Source organism: Microtus ochrogaster, chromosome 6 (genome assembly GCF_000317375.1).
Source record: "Microtus ochrogaster isolate Prairie Vole_2 chromosome 6, MicOch1.0, whole genome shotgun sequence".
NCBI classification, from domain to species: Eukaryota; Metazoa; Chordata; class Mammalia; order Rodentia; family Cricetidae; genus Microtus; species Microtus ochrogaster.
Genome location: NC_022013.1, coordinates 14,291,106 through 14,310,513, shown reverse-complemented (window position 1 = coordinate 14,310,513; position 19,408 = coordinate 14,291,106).

Genomic DNA, 19,408 nt, shown 5'->3' with positions numbered 1-19,408 from the left:
TTTTATGTACATGAACTCAGAACAAAAGAGAAAAATAAATGACCTGGAGCACTAGGCCCAAAGTCAGTAATCTCTTCTCAATAAGGCTAATACAGCTGTTGTCTTGGGCAGCACGAAGACCATAATGCAGTGCCCCTCATGACCTTACAAAATCCCTCTAGGAATCAGCACAGTCATTGTGTTTTGTCCTCTTAGACTTGACACAAATTCTTGCTGTGTAAATGTCTACTCTGTCTGAAGTCTGGCTATTACTATCAACAGCTGGATGTATTAGCAATTTCTACAACAAAGATCAAAGATCAAAACATTTAAAATAAAGTTATGTGCACTAATGGGTACTTATGTATTTTATCTTTTTATTGTCTCTTAAACAATACCATAAAATAGCTATGTACTCAGTGATAGAGCTGTGGTCAGTATTATAAGTAATTCAGAAAGACTTCACTTTCAAATGATGTGTGTATAAGTCACATGCAAATAATGTCACTTTCCGGTAAGTGATTGAGTTTTACAGGATACAATGTCCACTGAGCTCCTAGAACAAATCACTGTGGATACTGAGAGATGATTACACACTCACTAGACGTTTATATTATTATGAAAATGACCACACAGATTTTCAACAAATTAGTCTGATGCTGACAAGATGGCTCAGCAGTTAAGAATACTTGATTATCATGCAGAGAACAAGAGTTTAGTCCCAAAAATTCATATCACAAGCACCTGTGGCTCCAGTTCCATGTGATACATGTCTTTTTCTGACCTCTGAGGGAACTGCAAGCTTTAGTGTACATGCAGACAAACAGGCACAAAACCCACATAAAGTTAAAAATAATTTTAAAATAAAATAATAGTTCCATAAATTACAGCTCTTTCTGTCAAGATATTTAACTCTGAGCACCTTAGCATTTTGGTGACTTTTCTTCTCCTTTATTTAATCCTCAAACAGATGTACAGTTAAAAACTTTATTAAAAAAAAAAAGCAACCCTGATGTCATGTAGCCTAACTGGCCATCGCCTACAAGTATATTGGTAACTACCTCAATTGTCATCAGAGAGCCTTCACCCAATAACTGATGGAAACAGATATAAAAGCTCACAGCCAAACATTAGGCTGAACTTGGGGAATCCTGTTGAAGAGAGAGAGGATGGATTGTAGGGGTCGGAGAGGCCAAGTACATCACAAAATACCCCCGGAAACAACTCACCTGGTTCATAGGAACTCACAGAATCTGAACTACTTTGAACTTCTTTATTGGATATTGCTGTATGAAATCACAAATATTCTGAAAGGGCCACATAATAAAAATATGACAGTTACTTTCCCACTGAGTGGTACCTTACTCTAGACTTTCTGTTACAATGAACAATGCATATCAGAAAATACGCATGTCTTTTCTAAGGTCATATCAGATACAACCCTGTGAATTCTAATTCAAGCAGCTTAAACCATGTATATATATATATGTGTGTGTGTGTGTGTGTGTGTGTGTGTGTGTGTGTGTGTGAGAGAGAGAGAGAGAGGGGGGGGCAATATCTAGATGGAAGGCACAACTTTTTTGATAAATCTCCAGTGATCAAATTAGCAATACCCTACCCATTTTCCTGTTTCATTCTTATGCTCTCCAAGATAACAAAAAATAAATAAATTATAGGAAAAACCATATCCCATATTTTCATTATGACAAATGAAATCCTTGACCCTCTCCTACTGACAACTTAGATGTCCTGAGACTTGTAATCTTCTCAAGGACACTGAAATTTAGTGAAAGAGTAATAAAATAGAACCTGGGTATATCACTATCACACATTATTGATACACTCAGTGATCTCAAAGAGTGAATGGATCAGTTAATATTTAATTATTTGTAAAGACAACTTACTCTAGTTAATTTTGACTACTCACACACAAGAAAGATGTTGGGGGTCTGCACTGCTACCGTGTGTGTTGCAGTTGTGTGTAACAAAGACTTTGTCCTCCAGACACAAGACTTGTGTGTTTTGATCTTCATAAGCTCACTCAAGAATCTTTCCAGAGGTTGGCCATTATTTTCATCAGGCTAGCGTGGATTTCGTGGCACTAGAGTTATTGAACATTCATAAAATATATAGGCTGCATTGTCTAATAATTTATTTGCTATCATAGATAAAATTAAAGGGGCTATTTGTCAGGTCATACACTGACTAAAGAGTTAACAGAACAGAGGCATCATTTACGAACACTGCAAAATTTATATTGCAGAAAAAAGCAGTTTTATAGGCATGCGTAATTCAACTAATAATTGTAGTAGAGTTCCTGTGTATCAACAGTCAACAGTAATAGTTCCTGGTCAAGGCAGGATCAGACACTGAGACGATACTGAGTTCTATAGTGCAATATTGCAAACATTCAGGTTTTTACTAGAATACAGGGAAACAACAAAATTTAGCTTATGAGATAGGTGGGGAAAACACAGAGAGAAAAATGACTGATTTTTTTTTTTGGTGCCCAAATATTGAACTTGGTAGAAAAAGACATTAAATTAATTTTACTAAACAAGCTCAAAGGTAAAGAACAGGTTGAACCAAGATCTATCAACAATGAAAGCAAATAATTTTGAAATAAATAAAAGGCATGACAACATAAATTATAATTAGAGGAAAAACATAAACTTTGTACCATAATATAACTTCAGATGTGAAAATTTCACTAGGAATATTCAATAGCATATTAGAGAAAGTAGGACACTCCAATACTTTTAACAGAAACACAGAAAGAAATATATTTGGAAAAACAATGACAAAATCCAAATGAGATCATTCAGGGAAGATCTCAGTTTTAGTTCTTATATGTGCATATGCATGTGTGACACACCATGTATGGAAATACCTGTAGAGGCCAGAAAACAGTGTCATAGTTTCATTTTATAATTTTAAAAATCACATTTAAAGAATTGTCCTAATGGCTGAAAACTTGGTAATTGTGTTCTTTTTCATATTACTAGACTATTTTTCATTCGGCTATTCTCAGAAGTTATCATGATTAAAAACAGCTGAAATTAACCAAATATGGAACAAATTCAGTCTCATGTATATCCCTCAGCTTAGTATTTCAGCATGTGCTCCATATTCTCATAAATATGAAATGTTTTCCAAGCTAGAATTTGTCTTCTTTTGGAATATCTTCGTATAAAATATAGGCATATATATTTGCTTGCATATGGAAACATTTCACAGTTTAAATGATTAGATAAAAGTGGAAATTATATCCACATTGGGATTTTAGCAATTTAATTTTAAGGGTTTCTGGGGTATAATAATTTCAAAGTGGTGAATATATTCATATACACACAAGTATTTAGACCATCATTGGCAGGGATCATTAATTTAAATAGCTGTTTTGTGTCTGCGATTTCATGGATTTTTAAAACATATACGGCTTAGAATTAAACACACATGGAAAAGTATCTGCTTTCTCTGGGGCTCTCTTTTAGATATCAATAGCAATCCTTTTTGTACAATGAGCAATGAATACAGAATTTGTGAGAGGAAACATTTCATGTCAATTTAAAGAACTGAGGGATCATGATAAGTAACCATTTCAATAACATATCCTTCTTCAGAAGGTCCTGTGATGGCACTGTTAGCTTCATTGATATTCCAGGGTCACCAGAACTCTGACTTCTCATTATAATGCCAATAATGATGACTATTAAAATCAGCAACTGGAACACTTCCTCCCCCTCTCAGAGTGAGTGCCCAATTTCTTCTGCTGTACTCCAATAATGCTCCTTAATCAAGCCAGTCATGCCTCACAACCAAGAGTTCATCCATCCCACCAACGCTTAGCTGTTTCTTAGCATCAAGCATCATTCTCCTCTGAGACTGACCAGATTCACTGATCTCTCAGACCTTCCCTCCCAGAACCCTTTATTCCCTTAATGTGACAAGGTATTTACCTTTTTTCCTGACAATGCTACTTGTGCACATTAAAGTTCAGGAATCATTGTGAGAGAGGAAGAAAGATTAAGGAAAAAGGAGTTAGCTGTGAATTATATTTAATCCTTTCTCACCTTATACCAAATAAATTACAAATTAAAGAAGCTCTAAACTTTTTGGAAGAAAGAACAATGTATACACTTTAGGATGTAGGCTCTGGTGAAGACATTATAAATAGGAATCTGGTTGCATAGAAAATTAAACTAGAAATTATCAAGTGGGACTTCATTAAATCAAATGGATTTTGGTCCTGCAACGGAAAATCTCAACCTACCAAAGTGTCAAACTATGGGAATGGGAATAAATCTCTGCCCCATGCATCTGAGAGAGGATTAGTGTCAAATACGTACATGGAATGCAAAAACCTAAACACCAAACCAGCAGACAACCCGGGAAAGGTATGAGCTAAGAAACTGAGCAGAGAGTTCTCAGGAGAAGAAAGATAAAGAGCTTAGAAATATTTTCAAAAGTGCACACTATTTTTAGCCATCAAGAACATGCAAGTTGAAACTCCTTTGAAATTTCATCTTAGTCAGAAGGGTGAAGATATAGAAAGAAAAAGACAGTGAATGCTCTAGAGGGTCTGGGGAATAGGGAGCTCTCTTGCACTGCTGGTGGGAGTGCAAATTGGAACAGTTACTATGGAAGTCCGGGTGTGGTTCATCAAACTCTAGAAATAGACCCATTGGCTCTCTGGTTCCTGGGAATATGCCTATTTTCTTCTCAACTATAATAGTAGGAGCTGTACTCAGAGTAGCTAGAAAAAGAAACAGTTCAAATGTTCATCAATGAATGGATGGATAATGGAAATGTGACACCTATATTCAATGGAAGATTATTTAGGTATGATGAAAATCAAACAGTGGTTTTTCTCAGTAAATAGGTGAACCTAGAAAACAATTTTTATGTGACAAAAGTCCTTCTTTCCTTTAAGATAAATATCATATGTAGTGAATTTAAAACAATGCAACAGAGCTGGTGAGATAGCTTTGGAAGTTGGCAAAGATCTCAATTGGCAAGCATGGAAAATCTAATTCAATCTTCAGAACCCACTTAAAAATGTTGGAAATGATGGTATTTAATTATAATCCCAGTGATAGAGTGGCACAAACATGTAGATCCCTGCAACTCTTTGACCAGTATTCCTAGATTACTTGGAGATTTCCAATTCAATGAGAGACTCTGCCTCACAAAGAACAACGTATATTTCTCCTGAAAGATGAGGTTTTAAAGTATATTTAAAAACCTTAACATAGCCGGGCGGTGGTGGTGCATGCCTTTAATCCCAGCACTCAGGAGGCAGAGGCAGGCGGATCTCTGGGAGTTCGAGACCAGCCTGGTCTACAAGAGCTAGTTCCAGGACCGGCTCCAAAACCACAGAGAAACCCTGTCTTGAAAAACAAAAAAACAAAAAACAAAACAAAACAAAACAAAACAACCTTAACATATGTACAAACTCACACACATGCCCTAGTGCAAGTACACATACACATGTGTGTTATACCCAGATCATGCAGTCCCCCCCCATACCAATTAAGAGACCAAGTTCTGTATGTAAAAGCAAAGAGCCTTTATTATTACGCAAGTTTGCAAATTCAATCTCTCTGAGATTGAGCTCAGAGAGCCCTGAGCTCAGTTGGGGTTGGATTTTTGCAGTAGCAAAGTTGGCAGTGAGGGATTTTAAGATCCAGGACCCCTGATGGTCTCACATTTGTCTAAGGTTGTCCTGGTGGAAAACGATGGGTATGTGCTGGCAGGTGATCCTATCCACAATGGTTGGAACCTTAGGAATTTGCTCTGGGTAGTCTCAATTTGTGGTCTTTCTTGGGATCAGGGCAAACTACTGAGACTCAGAACTCTATTGAGCTTGCAATGACTGGTTCCTACAATGCACACACACACACATACACACACATGCATGGCAACAACGTAAATCATACACATCACACACACAGACACACAGTAACAATGTAAGTCCTCGGTAGATGGTGTTCTATGATGCTGAAACTCTCAGGTTTTGGTAAGTTAGGCATCTCTTCATCAAAGCTGAAATTATCCCACAGCTCTTTTTCTTTTTGAGTTTAACCAATTCACCGTTTTTGGCTGAGGAACTCTTGATAATGTGGACTAGAACAATGTATTTCACAGTTTTGTTGTTTCCTTGAAAAATAACACTTGCATCACTCCTCCAAGATTAACTAATGAGAGTGAGCAGTTCTTTTTGACATTAGGTTTGAATTGCACTTTGAGAAGAGAGCAGGATTATCAGCTTCTGTCTGAAACATCAAGGCCTAAACCTTTGTGATTCTGCTGTTTCAGGAGTTATCAAGGAGCAATAATGAGCAAGGCAAACTGCTCAGATGGAGTTGCCAGGAATGATGAAGAGAACTTGCAATCTGTAGGAGAGAAAAGTGGCAATTATGGACTACATTGATACACAGCTTTGGTTAAGATCTTTTGAATTTGCTAGGAAAAAACTGCCACAGAATGGGAAAATGGGTGGTATGAACATCAAGACTTATTTTTGTCATAATTGTGGATGCTAAATATCCAATACTAAGGAATTAAGAGACTCACTTTCTTATGAGTTTCTTTTTTTCTTCTTTTTCATGATTTCTCTCTGTCTCTCTGTATCTCTCATCTCTGTCTCTCTGTCTGTCTGTCTGTCTCTGTCTCTATATGTGGTGTGTGTGTGTGTGTGTGCGTGTGTGTGTGTGTGTGTGTGTGTGTGCCTGCGTGTACAGGTGTGCTCACGTGTATGAAGACCAAAGACCAAATTCAAAAGTCATTCCCCAGATACTGCATACATTTTCTGTTTTATTGGTTTTGTTGTTGTTTAAGATAAGTTCTTTCATTGCTTGTTGCTCACTACACAGGCTAGAGCCTCAGGCACTCTCCTGTCTCTGTCTTAGGTGCTGGTATTATATACACGTGCCATCATCCCCAGCTTTTCTCTTTATATGAATTCTGGAGCCCAAACTCATGCGCTCATGCTTGCAAGGCAAGCATCTTCCAACTGAACTGTCTCCCTGGTTCCTGCCTCAGACTTTAAATAGCTACATTTTTCAGAGCATCTTATTGGTCTGGTAGTACTTTTCTGTTTGAGTTTATCTCTAGTCACTCTTTGTGCATCCAAATTTCATATGTTAGAAGAGCTCTAGCTGTACTGACTAAGACATGACCCAAGAGCTTTATTTTAACTTGTGTTTCATTAATACACTTTTCAAATACCATTCTATTCTGAAGTCATAGTGAATGAGACCAGCATGACAGTAGGGAAAGAAATTTGTCACACACAAAAATCTGTGCCATGTAGAACTCATTACAACACACAGCCAGGATTCTAAATAATTCTGTTAAACTTCTCTAAAGATGTATAGTTGTGGTGGCTGCCTGGAAAGGGAATAGAGAGACTTCTCTGTTCAAGAAATCTCTTATTCTCTCTTATTGTAAGAACCATATATTCAGCATATATTTAATGTAGATTAATAAACTCTATGTGTGTTGTTGTGTTATGCATATACAGTGTCTATGGGTGTGTGAGCCCATGTCTGTGTTTATAGTGGAAAAAAGTGGATGTGGGGTTATTTTGTCTTATCACACTCAACATTATGTCATTGAGACACAGTTTGGCATAGAACCTGGAGCTTCCTGGCACCCAGTAAACCCAAATGATCCTCATGTGATCCTCATACCCATACCCCTAACAGCTCGGGGTTGTAGGCACTGGCATACAGGGCACAGAAAGCTTTTCTTTTTTTTAATGTGAGTATGAGAATTCAAATTTAGTTTCTTGGACTTTTACAACAATCACTCTCATACACTGACCTACAACCCTGCCTATAAAGGCTTCATTTGATGTGAGGGGCAACAAGCATGCCTCTGTGCTCCATTAGAAGTGAGTCAGCATTTTCATTCTGCACTAGTACTCTTCCCTACCTGATCTCCCTGTCTCCTGAGTGCACTTATGTCTTTCCTGTGAGTACCCTAAGAACATATCCCCTGATATCTCTCCTCAGTGTTCTAGTCCTTTGCAACCCAAAGAAAGGCATATATAATTTAGAAACTTTTGTGAAACAACTCATTGTTTATTTGGTTTAAATTTAACTTTGACATCATCAGTCTGCTCTAGGAATTAAAAGTTTTAGTAGTATTAAATGACTCAATTTTATCATCTATGCTAATGCTTAAGGAAGCAAACTGATACTGGATTTTGGTTTTCATGTGTGTGTGTGCCACACATATGTACATATGCACATATTTTAAATAATGTATTCTTGTCTATGAAATTTTAATACAATCTTAGAAATTATAATTCCCCAAAGTTACAGAAACAGTAAGTTCTTACAAATATTAATAAAAGACAAGAACAAAATTACCACTAATCCCAGGAAAGTAATCAACAAAATTCAGTGGGCACAACACAGTTGCTCCTTTCTTAACACATAATTAAATTTGAAGAAACATGCCACACCAAATTATCATAGAGCATATAATATTCACATGAAGATCAATTTTAAAATCTTTATGTAGAATCATTGGAGTTAGGCAGGTAAAAATAATCTACGTTAAATTTATTTAAGGGAATTGTAAACATATGTTAGAAGCATTAGGCACATAGCAATGGGGTAATTTAATACTTCTAGAAAGATATTGAGCTATAGAAAACCAGTAAACTACTCTGTGTGCAGCATCAGAATAGTAAGAAACAAATGAGAAACAGTTGGTCAGTTTTGACTGTGGGAGATGAAAGTGATTTAACATGTTAAAGTTTCATGATGGGGGCTTGGATGATGATTTAGTTGGTAAACTGCATGAAACAAAAGCATGACAATCTTAGTTTGATACTAGGACCCATGTAAATGGCCAGTGCCTGCTTGAAATCCTGGTGCTGAGAAGAAAGAAACTGATAGATCATTAGGAATTTCTTGCTAGCCAGCATAGACAAATAACAAAGTTCTGTCTCCAAACAGTAAGATGGGCAATGACTAAGGAAGACACCTGACTTCAGACCACCATGTACTCAGGTGCACATACAATCACACTTAGCATATACCTGCACACACACATGAACACACACATGTAATCACAATAGCTCTTATTTCTTCTTTTCTTCCACCCTCCCATGCACAAAATTTAATGACCATATACTTAAAATTTAGATCCATTTTGAAAAAATATTTATTCAAGTGAAAATGGAGACTCCAATCAATTTATCCTATCTAGAATCTAAAATAGTTTATTAACTAAACAGAAATAACTGAAGTGTACAGAGTGTCAATATGAAATCTGGACTACTGGGTAAAGTATTCTGCTTCTCCTCAAAGGCATTTGCGCTGTGCTCTGTTCTGGCCAGAGCCCAGCATCACAGGAAGTCAGGACATCAGTCCAGAATCATTTGCCTTCCATGTCCTCTATATTTACATTTGGACTGTGTCTTGTCTGGTGTATGCATCTGCTACCCCTAAGAAACCTGCTCTTGGTGATGGTGGTTGTCTACTCTCTATTGAGATCCTAGGTGATGCCAGCCTACAGTGATTCTGTCATTCCAATTTACATAATACTTCTCAAATTAATGATCTTTGTGAAATAAATGTGTTAGAATAAGGTCAGGTGCCAAAAATGCATCACAGAGAAAACTACTTTCCCTGATCTCCTGAAAGTACTTGAATTCACAGACATGATGGCAAGATTTATTTTCTCTGCATGGGGAATACATGTGTATTTCATTATGTATGGGGAAAAGTAAACGGAAGAATCAAGTACATATATATATATTATCATGCACTTCAAATTATCATTAGTGGTACTTTGTTAGTAACAAATTGAAAATTCTACTTATGAAAACAAACAGAAAAAAATCAGAACTTCCATGAAATTATATCTTGTCAAAGCACTCTTTTCTTCAAGTACTACATGGACATCTGTGGTTATACCTTGTTTGTACAAATAAAGCTTGCCTGAAGATCAGAAGGTGGAGCTAGACAATATTTAACCATAGAGGTGGTCTGAACAGAAAGACAGCAAGTAATGTGGCTGGGTGGAGAAAGTGATAAGGTGGGAGGAAACACAAACTCACTCTTTTCTGGCTGGGAAGTGCAGAGGTAAGGTGACTATGGTTTTGTTCATTTGTCTTCCTGATCTCTCAGCATATTAATCAATATCTGAATTCGGACTTTTATTATTAAGACCTATTAGAACTTGTGCTGCATATTGGCACCGAACTTAAAGGCAGGAATTCATGAAGAAGTCACTTGCCTGTCTCTTTGCAGCCACCACCAGAGGCTGGAGCTGCACATGGAGCTCCTGTTCTGCCCAGCTAGGCTTTCTTTTCTTTTTTACCCAAGCCTCAGAGTAAGTTTAGGATTTTCCTGTTGTAACCTCTCTGAAACAGTCTTCAGCTGGCAGCCAAACTCCAGAAGTAACTGGACTCCAAATGCCAAGGACCTATCTGCCCTAGACCAGCTTGCTCTACGTTCAAACACCCCTTGCCCCCAAAACATGTGCTTTTCCTCACAATTCCCTGTGCAATTTTTAGACGGCGGGATCTCTCTCCTCTCTCTCTTTCTCCCCCCCCTCTCTTTCTCTCTGCACTATGAGTTGCAGACTTTCTCTACACCCCTTCTCCTTGGGCTGCCACTTGCAGCTCACAGCTACACACCAGCAGTTACAGCCATCCTCACCATCTGTGTTCTCCACTCGGACATGGTGGTACACCTTACAGTTCACTGACATTGTCTGAAGATTTGGTAAGAAAACTGGGAATGACTAAAGGGAGGAAATAGTTAAAAGAGAATTTTTTCCCACATTAAAAAGTGAGAAACCTGATTACAATTGATGTATTTAGGTCTCTGTGTGATAATAAAATGGACACTTTGAAAATTAAACAATTAAAGGAGAGGATAGTTGATTTAGATGAGACTTACGTAATGTCAGTTATATACATTATCAATTTTTGTTTTTGTTTTATCACTAAAAAGTTGTTTAATATGAGTTAATATGAGTGCTATTTTATAAGTTTTACTCAATGGTCAACTAGTAATAGAATTATCCATAGACACTAGAGGGACTTGGCTAAAGTGGTTTTGGAGTCTGGTCCTCAATTACAATGTACAAAATGGTTGAAAGAATAGGCTAAGACAATTGAACAATGAAGTAGGGTAAGATATGGAAATCTCCCAAGACAAACTTCTTGGAGAGGGAGATTATGCTGATGTTCAAAAACAATCTCTGTATGATGACCATGTTCTAGATTTATGCTGCAGAGCAGCTTTCAATTCTTGGGACAGAATTGGAGAACTAGAAAAGAAAATTGAGCCATTTGCTAAGATTATACAGGGCCCAAAAGAAACCTTCACCAATTTCTTAAAATACTGACTTCAGCAGTAAATAGAATGAAACCTAATTCAAAAGCTAGACAAACAATAATTGAATCTCTGACTTTTGAAAATGGTAATGCGAACACAGTATAAGGTCTGATGGAGACAGTTGCAGTTGAAGGAGACAGTCTGAAGACAGGATCACTTCTTTGGTCTGAGTATTGGTAGAGAAACAGAGGCATGAGCCAGGGACCTCTGTAAGAAGACGCTCAAGCCAGTGACATCTGCTGGAGCAGGCCTGAATCAGTGACCTCTATACGCCTAGGCCCAAGTCAACACCCTCTCCAGGAACAGGTACAAGGGAGTGAACACCAAGGGAGCAGGCCTGAGCCAAAGACTTCTGTGGGACAGGACCAGGGTCAGGGACCTCCGTGGGAGCAAGCCTGAGCCAAGGATATCCACAGGAACAGGCCTGAGTCAGTGACTTCTGCCAGAGCAGGTGTGAGCCAGCAACCTTCACAGGTGCAGATATGAGGAAGCAACTGCCACCTCCTCAAGAGTAGGTATGAAGGAGTGATCACTGAGGCAATAGGCTTAAATTAGAGATTTCTTCACAATCAGGCCCAGACCAGGGACCTCCACAGGAGCAGTCCCAAACCAGGGACATCAACAAGAACAGATCCGAGCCAGCGACCTTGGCCATAGCAGACCTGAGCCAGTGATCTCTGCTAGAAAAGATCAAGGCAGTGACCTGCACAGGGACAGGTACAAGACAGCGACCACTGAGGGAGCAGACCGAGAGTCTGAGTTCTCTGCAGGACAAGTTTGCATTCCCACCAACAATGGATGAGTGTTCCCCTTACTCCACATCCTTTCCAGCATAGGCTATCATTGGTGTTCGTTTTTTATTTATTTATTTAATCATTCTGATGGTGTAAGATGGTATCTCAAAGTTGTTTTGATTTGCATTACCCTGATCGCTAAGGAGGTTGAGCATGACCTTAAGTGTCTTTTGACCATTTGAAATTCTTCTGTTATGAATTCTCTGTTCAGTTCAGTGCCCCATTTTTTAATTGGGTTGATTAGCCTTTTATGGTCTAGTTTCTTGAGTTCTTTATATATTTTGGAGATCAGACCTTTGTCTGATATGGGGTTGGTGAAGATATTCTTCCACTCAGTAGGATGCCTTTTTCTCTAAATGATGGTGTCCTTAGTTTTACAGAAGCTTCTCAGTTTCAGGAAGTCCCATTTATTCATTGTTGCTCTTATTGTCTGTGCTACTGCGATTATACGTAGGCAGTGGTCCCCTGTGCCCATGTGTTGCAGTCTACTTCCCAGTTTCTCTTCTTTCAGGTTCAATGTGGTCAGATTTATATTGAGGTCTTTAATCCATTTGGACTTGAGTTTTGTGCATGGTGATAGATATGGATATATTTTCATTTTTCTACAGGTTGACATCCAGTTCTGCCAGCACCATTTGTTGAATATGCTTTCTTTCTTCCATTGTATAATTTTAGCTCCTTTGTCAAAAATCAGGTGTTCATAGGTTTGTGGGTTAATATCTGGGTCTTCAATTCGATTCCATTGGTCAACATCTCTGTTTTTATGCTAATACCAAGTTATTTTCATTACTGTAGCTCTGTAATAGAGTTTGAAGTCAGTGATGGTAATGTCTCCAGAAGCACCTTTATTGTATAGGATTGTTTTGGCTATCCTGGGTGTTTATTTTTCCATATAAAGTTGATTATTGTTCTCTCAAGGTCTGTGAAGAATTTTGTTGCAATTTTGATAGGGATTGCATTGAATTTATAGATTGCCTTTTGTAGGGTTAAGCCAGCCCCTTTAGGGGGCAGGTTTGCCTTGGGGGAATGTTGACTGATAAATCGGGCGCGTGGAGCCTGCGCACTCCCCTTTTCCTGCCTCCTGTGAAACGGCTACATCTGAACCTCGGTTCTGTAAGTTTATTTAAACATTAAAGCTGTATATATTCTTTAATATCTGCCTTGCATTTATTTACACCGATATAGCCTTTTGGAGAATTGCCATTTTTACTATGTTGATCCTACCAATCCAAGAGCATGAGAGATCCTTCCATTTTCTGGTATCCTCTTCAATTTCTTTATTCAAAGCCTTAAAATTCTTGTCAAATAGATCTTTCACTTCTTTGGTTAGTGTTACACCAAGATACTTTATGCTATTTGTGGCTATCATGAAAGATGATGTTTCTCTGATTTCCCTCTCTGCTTCTTTATCCTTTGTGTTGTATATTGATTTAAAGTTGAGATCATTTTCGTTAGAACATATATACATACATTTCTATTCTTGTTCAAGGCATAATACCTATGAAAAGCATTTAACAGTGTATTGCAAGTTTCTAGTTCTTGAAAGTTATTATTTTCAACTATTTAATTAATAAGGAATATGCAGGTTAGCCATTAGTCACCTCTAACTTATAGTCATATTATGTATGTTTTCAAAATTAAACAGAAATATATTTTACATGGACAAGCCATCTTAAGACACTTCAGAAATGTACAGAATATGGCACATAATATTTCTTATTTCAATACAGGGTTTCTCTATGTAGCTTTAATGACTATTCCGAAACTAGCTTTTGTAAACCAATATGGCCTTGAACTCACAGATATTTGCTTGCTTCTGCCTCCCAAGTGCTGTGATTTAAGACATACAGCACCACTGCCCTGTGAAGATGTTTTAATAACATAGGTTCTTTTCTTTTTTATGACAATGAGACATGTCTGCTCTTAATAGTGCCAATTTACTACAAAGAAAATAATGGGCATTGAAGAAACTCCACATGGAGTTTACCCTCTTTATTGCAAAGGATAGACTCTGGGCAAGAAAATGCTGTTGCCTCAAATGATGGCACTCTTGTTGTATAAATTGAACAAGCATTGCACAAGAGAAAGTACTGTAAAACTTTGCCAAGACAAGGTAGAACAGCCCTTCAGAATATCCTGCTTCACAGAAAAGTCTGTCAGATACACAAAATCATATATGAATCTAACAGGCTTATAGGCTGAAGATGGATGCCCCAATGTTACAGAAAATCCTTTGGTGATTGCCCAGGCAGTCAGCTGTTTCTGCAATTTTTCACATTTTTTTGGAAATCACTTGTTCTCACTTCCTGCTTACTCAGTTAATAGTATCTCCATCTCAGATCTCTGATGGGGTTGAAGACTTTATAGTTATAGTTTTCATTGTTACCAGATTCTAAGAAAACTTTCATTAAAGGAATATAAAGTCTATATAAGTTTAAGACATATAAAATGATAGTTTTGGTAATGCAAGTAAGAACAAAAAGTGAATTAGGTATAACCTTGAACTAACCAAGAAAGGATATGTATGAAGTATTTTCTCTGAATTTATCAATTGTTAATGAACTAGACATTATTTACATTGCCTGTATATATTAAACAATCTCAATTTACTTAATGTATATAGTTTTTCTTATATTATCTAAACTCTTCTTTATTTTTTTAAACCAAAAGGGGAAATGTGATGTATTTTTTTTGTACAAATAAAGCTTGCCTGAATATCAGTGATTGGAAAGATGCTACTAGAAATATATTTCAATAATATTAAAATGTATGTGTGATATGAGATACATTTAATCACCTTTCTGAAACTGTCTCTCAAAGGCACACTTTGATTTTGATGAAGATGAATACCTTATGGAGACTATACGAGCAAAACACCAGAGTGGAGGTAATATAGCATTGTAACTAGATATAGCCATGCTTCTCATAGTGAAGAAGGAAGATGGAATAAACCAAGCCATTTCATCAGAAACATATGAGCATACACTACGAATTATCACTGATTATTGAACAATCCCTTGATGATTTGGCTTCTGGAAGAGAGCTTATTCTCTGTTTGAGTGACAATGAGTCTCATGTGTGTTTTATTTTTCAGTCTATGCATTCTATATATTTCTCTAGAATAATTACATATTTGGCATTTGTTATAAATAATTAAAGCTGTTTTAACTATAATTATAATCCATCAAAAATCAACAAGATGGGCTGGAGTGATGGTGAAGACTTTTAGAGCACTTGCTGTTTTTGCAAAAAACTCACAATCAGTTTCTGGCATCATTTTGTTTTGTCAAAATCCGTAACTTTTGTTCCACCTGATCTTGTGACTTCTACTGTTCTTTGTAGGAAATAGCCATCCACATGATACATGTGAATATGTACATGCAAGCAAAGCACTCATATACTAAAAGCATTAAAAAATCTTAAAATTAGGAGAGGGAATCAATATTTAAAATCTTAAACCTACAAATTAAATATTCATGGTACAAATTAGATTATTGACTTAGTAACAAAAACATTGCCTGAAAACTGCAAAATTAAGTTTCAAAACAAATGCAATACAATTTAATTATATTTTAAATAAATTCAAAACTTTATATTGGGCCACATATATGGCGAATCTGATCTGGATATGACTGGTGGGTTATAGGTTGGTCATTCCTGGTTTAGTTTAAAAAATGTCTAAATGGACAAATTTAAACTTCTATGAATACCATGGGTGAGGAACTTTGTGTTTATTACCCTAGATAGATGCCATGATTTATGATGGATCCAGTTACTTCACTAATGCTCTTAAGAACATTATCAGTCTGTCAGGGACTATAAATATTTCCTAATGGGTCCAGGGTATATTTACATTTTGGTTGTTGTACATTGCCGTGGATAAAAGAAACTGATACAATAAGTAGTTTGTTTTACTTTATGATTCCAGATGCGTAGAGAACTAAAGTGGGGGGAAGACATGGCAGTTGGGACAAGAAGCTGGCTAGGATGTGGGAGAGGGATGAGGGGGAGTGGGAGTTGAAGTGAACATGAAGTGGGTCAAGTCTATAAACCCTATGATCCCACAATAAGTGGTATGATTATTCTATCAGGACCACTCCTTTTAAAGGTTCCATAACTTTCCCAAACCACTTTCTTGGGACCCTGTGTTTAAACACATGAACCAATGAGATATTTCTCATTCAAAGAATGACAGAGCTTAAAAAATGACAGAGTTATCTTTGTCAAAATTCCCCACACCACTAATAACAGCAATGAGAAATCAAACTCCACACAGATGAGAAATGTTGTTTCTTCAGGGACACAAATACCATCTCTATTGCTATGGGTTTTGAACTTCACTTAACTAAATGGAGATCTGGGGCAAAAACTTTTTAGCATTCTGCACAGTTAACTATATATGAATCCCCTTACCTGGTTATACCTTAAAGATTACTTGCTGATCCGACTCTTTGAATAATGTTGAAGACTATTTTTTTGTAAAGAATAATGACTACCTTGTAAATTTGAAATGTATGTATCTTGAGAATGAAGAGTATCTTTAAGTGTGTTCAAAGCAATTCCAAAAGTATATGAGGGATTACATCAGATAATGAAAGGCAAGTATTATGAGTGTAGATCACTAGGGCTGCCAGAATCAGCTCTTACTATCACAGCTCCAGTAGCACAGGTTTTAACAGGCCAATGATACTATTTCTGTATCATTTTTTTTTATCTAAGGAGAGGAAGAGTTTTTTTTTTCTTGTAATTCCAAGTTAGAGCTCATAATAGCAGGAGAATCACAGTAGAAAGGCTTGAGATATCTAGTCACATCATTTGACAGTCAAGAGAAGAAATAAACACATCCAAGTTGTTGTAATAAGAGCTGTAGGGCTGCATCCCCAGCACCCTGACCGCCTGCTAGCTTAAGCCACGAAATAACAACACACCAACTGCATTCTTTTAAACACTGCTTGGCCCATTAGCTCTAGCCCTTACTGGCTAATTCTGATATCCCGATCAACCCATCTCTAATAAACTGTGTAGCAACAGTCTTACCGAGAAAGATTCAGCATGTCTGACCTGGCGGCTTGCTTCATCGCATCTGCCCAGGAGAAGGGAGCATGGCCTCTGTCTGAGGCATCTTACCTCACTTCTTCTTCCTCCCAGCATTCTGTTCTGTTTACTCCTCCCACCTATGTTTTAACCTATGAGGCCAAGCAGTTTCTTTATTACTTAACCAATGACCTTCCTCCATCATTTCCCCTTTTTCTGTTTAAACAAAAAGGAAATGCTTTAATTTTAACATAGCAAAATTACATATAACAAAACAGTTATCAAATAAGAATTACAATATTCATATCTATTTTATCTTTATCATAACTAAAGAAAACTATAACTATCTATTTTTCAACTCCATCAAAGACCTAAGTAAATGAGAAGTAAGCAACATACAAAACTCTAGAAATCACAGAGACATCTCGCTGCCTGGACAGTCACCCAAAGTTCCATCTTCGGCCTACAGGCCCATAGTTTCCATCAGACATTTCAATGAAGCAGGAAATTTCAAAGGCAGTTCAGTCACTATCTGCTGTGTCCTGCAGAATGTCTTGCAGACTCTTTCATGAATCAGGAACCCCGAAAGATTGTATCACCTTTAGGCAAGTTCAGCAGTCCTCTCTCTGGGGGTTCTTTGTATCCTGTTTATGCACCAGTCCAGGCAAGAGCAGTTTCTTGCCCAAATGGCTATCAAACTCCATAAGGATCCTCTTCAATGACCATCTTCTTTCTGAAGTAGATTGGTGCTGCCAGGATCAGATTTGTCTCATTGTCATGAAGAACCCTAAGTTATTAAAACATTAAATGCCATATTCTGTAGTCTTTGAAAGATAAGAATGCCTATCTTACTGAAATATATCTCTATATATCTAGAAAATCTAACTAACATGACTACAAACTTGACTATTATTAATGATTATCCATTAACAAGCTATATACATTACATTTTTAATGAACTACACAATCACAATACATTAATCAAGATCAGAAATACATATACATATAACAAAATTGACCTTAAATTTAAATCACTAAAGCAAAATCCATAACAATGTAAATTATTCATACCTATATCATATCCCCCTTTAAATGTAAAAGAACATTTATAAGCAATATTTGGGAATATGGATGTAGTTATTTCTCTCCAAACTTCTTCCTGCTGTATAGGGGTGCTGTTAATCAGGTCTTTTAGGGTATAACCTGTCTGTTAGGTTCATCTCAGTCGGTAGTTGAGTGAAGTAATTTTTTGAAGCAACCCTTCAGGAGGGCGTGGTCCATCATACCATATTGGGATAGAAGCAATCCACAGACTCTCACTCTCTGTGAAAACAAAATAAGAAACTCCTTTCCAAAGCATCATGTCCTTAGATCCAAATTTCAAAGTGAAGGCATTTCCAAAATATCTATGTTGGATTAGTTCAGCAGCATTTATAAACAAATATCTTTTAGCAACTGTTGCTCCTTCCTCACTAGTAAAACTATTCAAAGAGAGCATAATAGCATACAGTATCAAAATTCTCTGTGTATTTTCCATCTTTGTGCGGCTTTATTTTAACTCTATTTCATTTATTTTTATTTATTTATTTTTTTATTTTTATTTTTATTTATTTTTTTGCTTTTTGAGACAGCTTCTCTGTATCTTTGACTTGGAATAACTCTGTAGACCAGACTGTCCTTGAACTCTCAGAGATCCACCAGTATCTGCCTCCCAGGCATTGGGATTAAAGGCGTGTGCTACCACACCTAGAAATCACAGAGGTCAATCTCCCTCTGCCTCTCAAGTGTTGGGATTAAAGGTGTGTACTACCACACCCAACAACTATCTTCCTTCTTTTTGTTTTTTACTTTAAAGAACTTCAACTTTTAGCCTGCATATATTTTTAACACACAGTAAACTATTTAGAAATTTTCTTTGTCTTTGAATCTCTCTTTACTGTATATCGCTCTTTTTCTGACCACATGAGCCTTTAAATTACTGAGCAACTGAGCAATATGGGTGGGATTAAAGCCGTGGCTTTGGCAGCTAGATCCAGCCCATTCCTTAGCTTTCCAGCCTCATGGCTGAGGTACTGGCTGTAGCCATGTTTAGTGCCACAACTCTATGGCATTTCAAGGTCCCTGCCAGCAAGCAAGCTTCAGCACGAACTGCCTGCATAAAAGAGTCGGAGTTTGCCCTGGCAGGACAGCCCCAAAAGCTGGCATTTTTAAACAGAGCAGCTTTTTTCCTGCTAC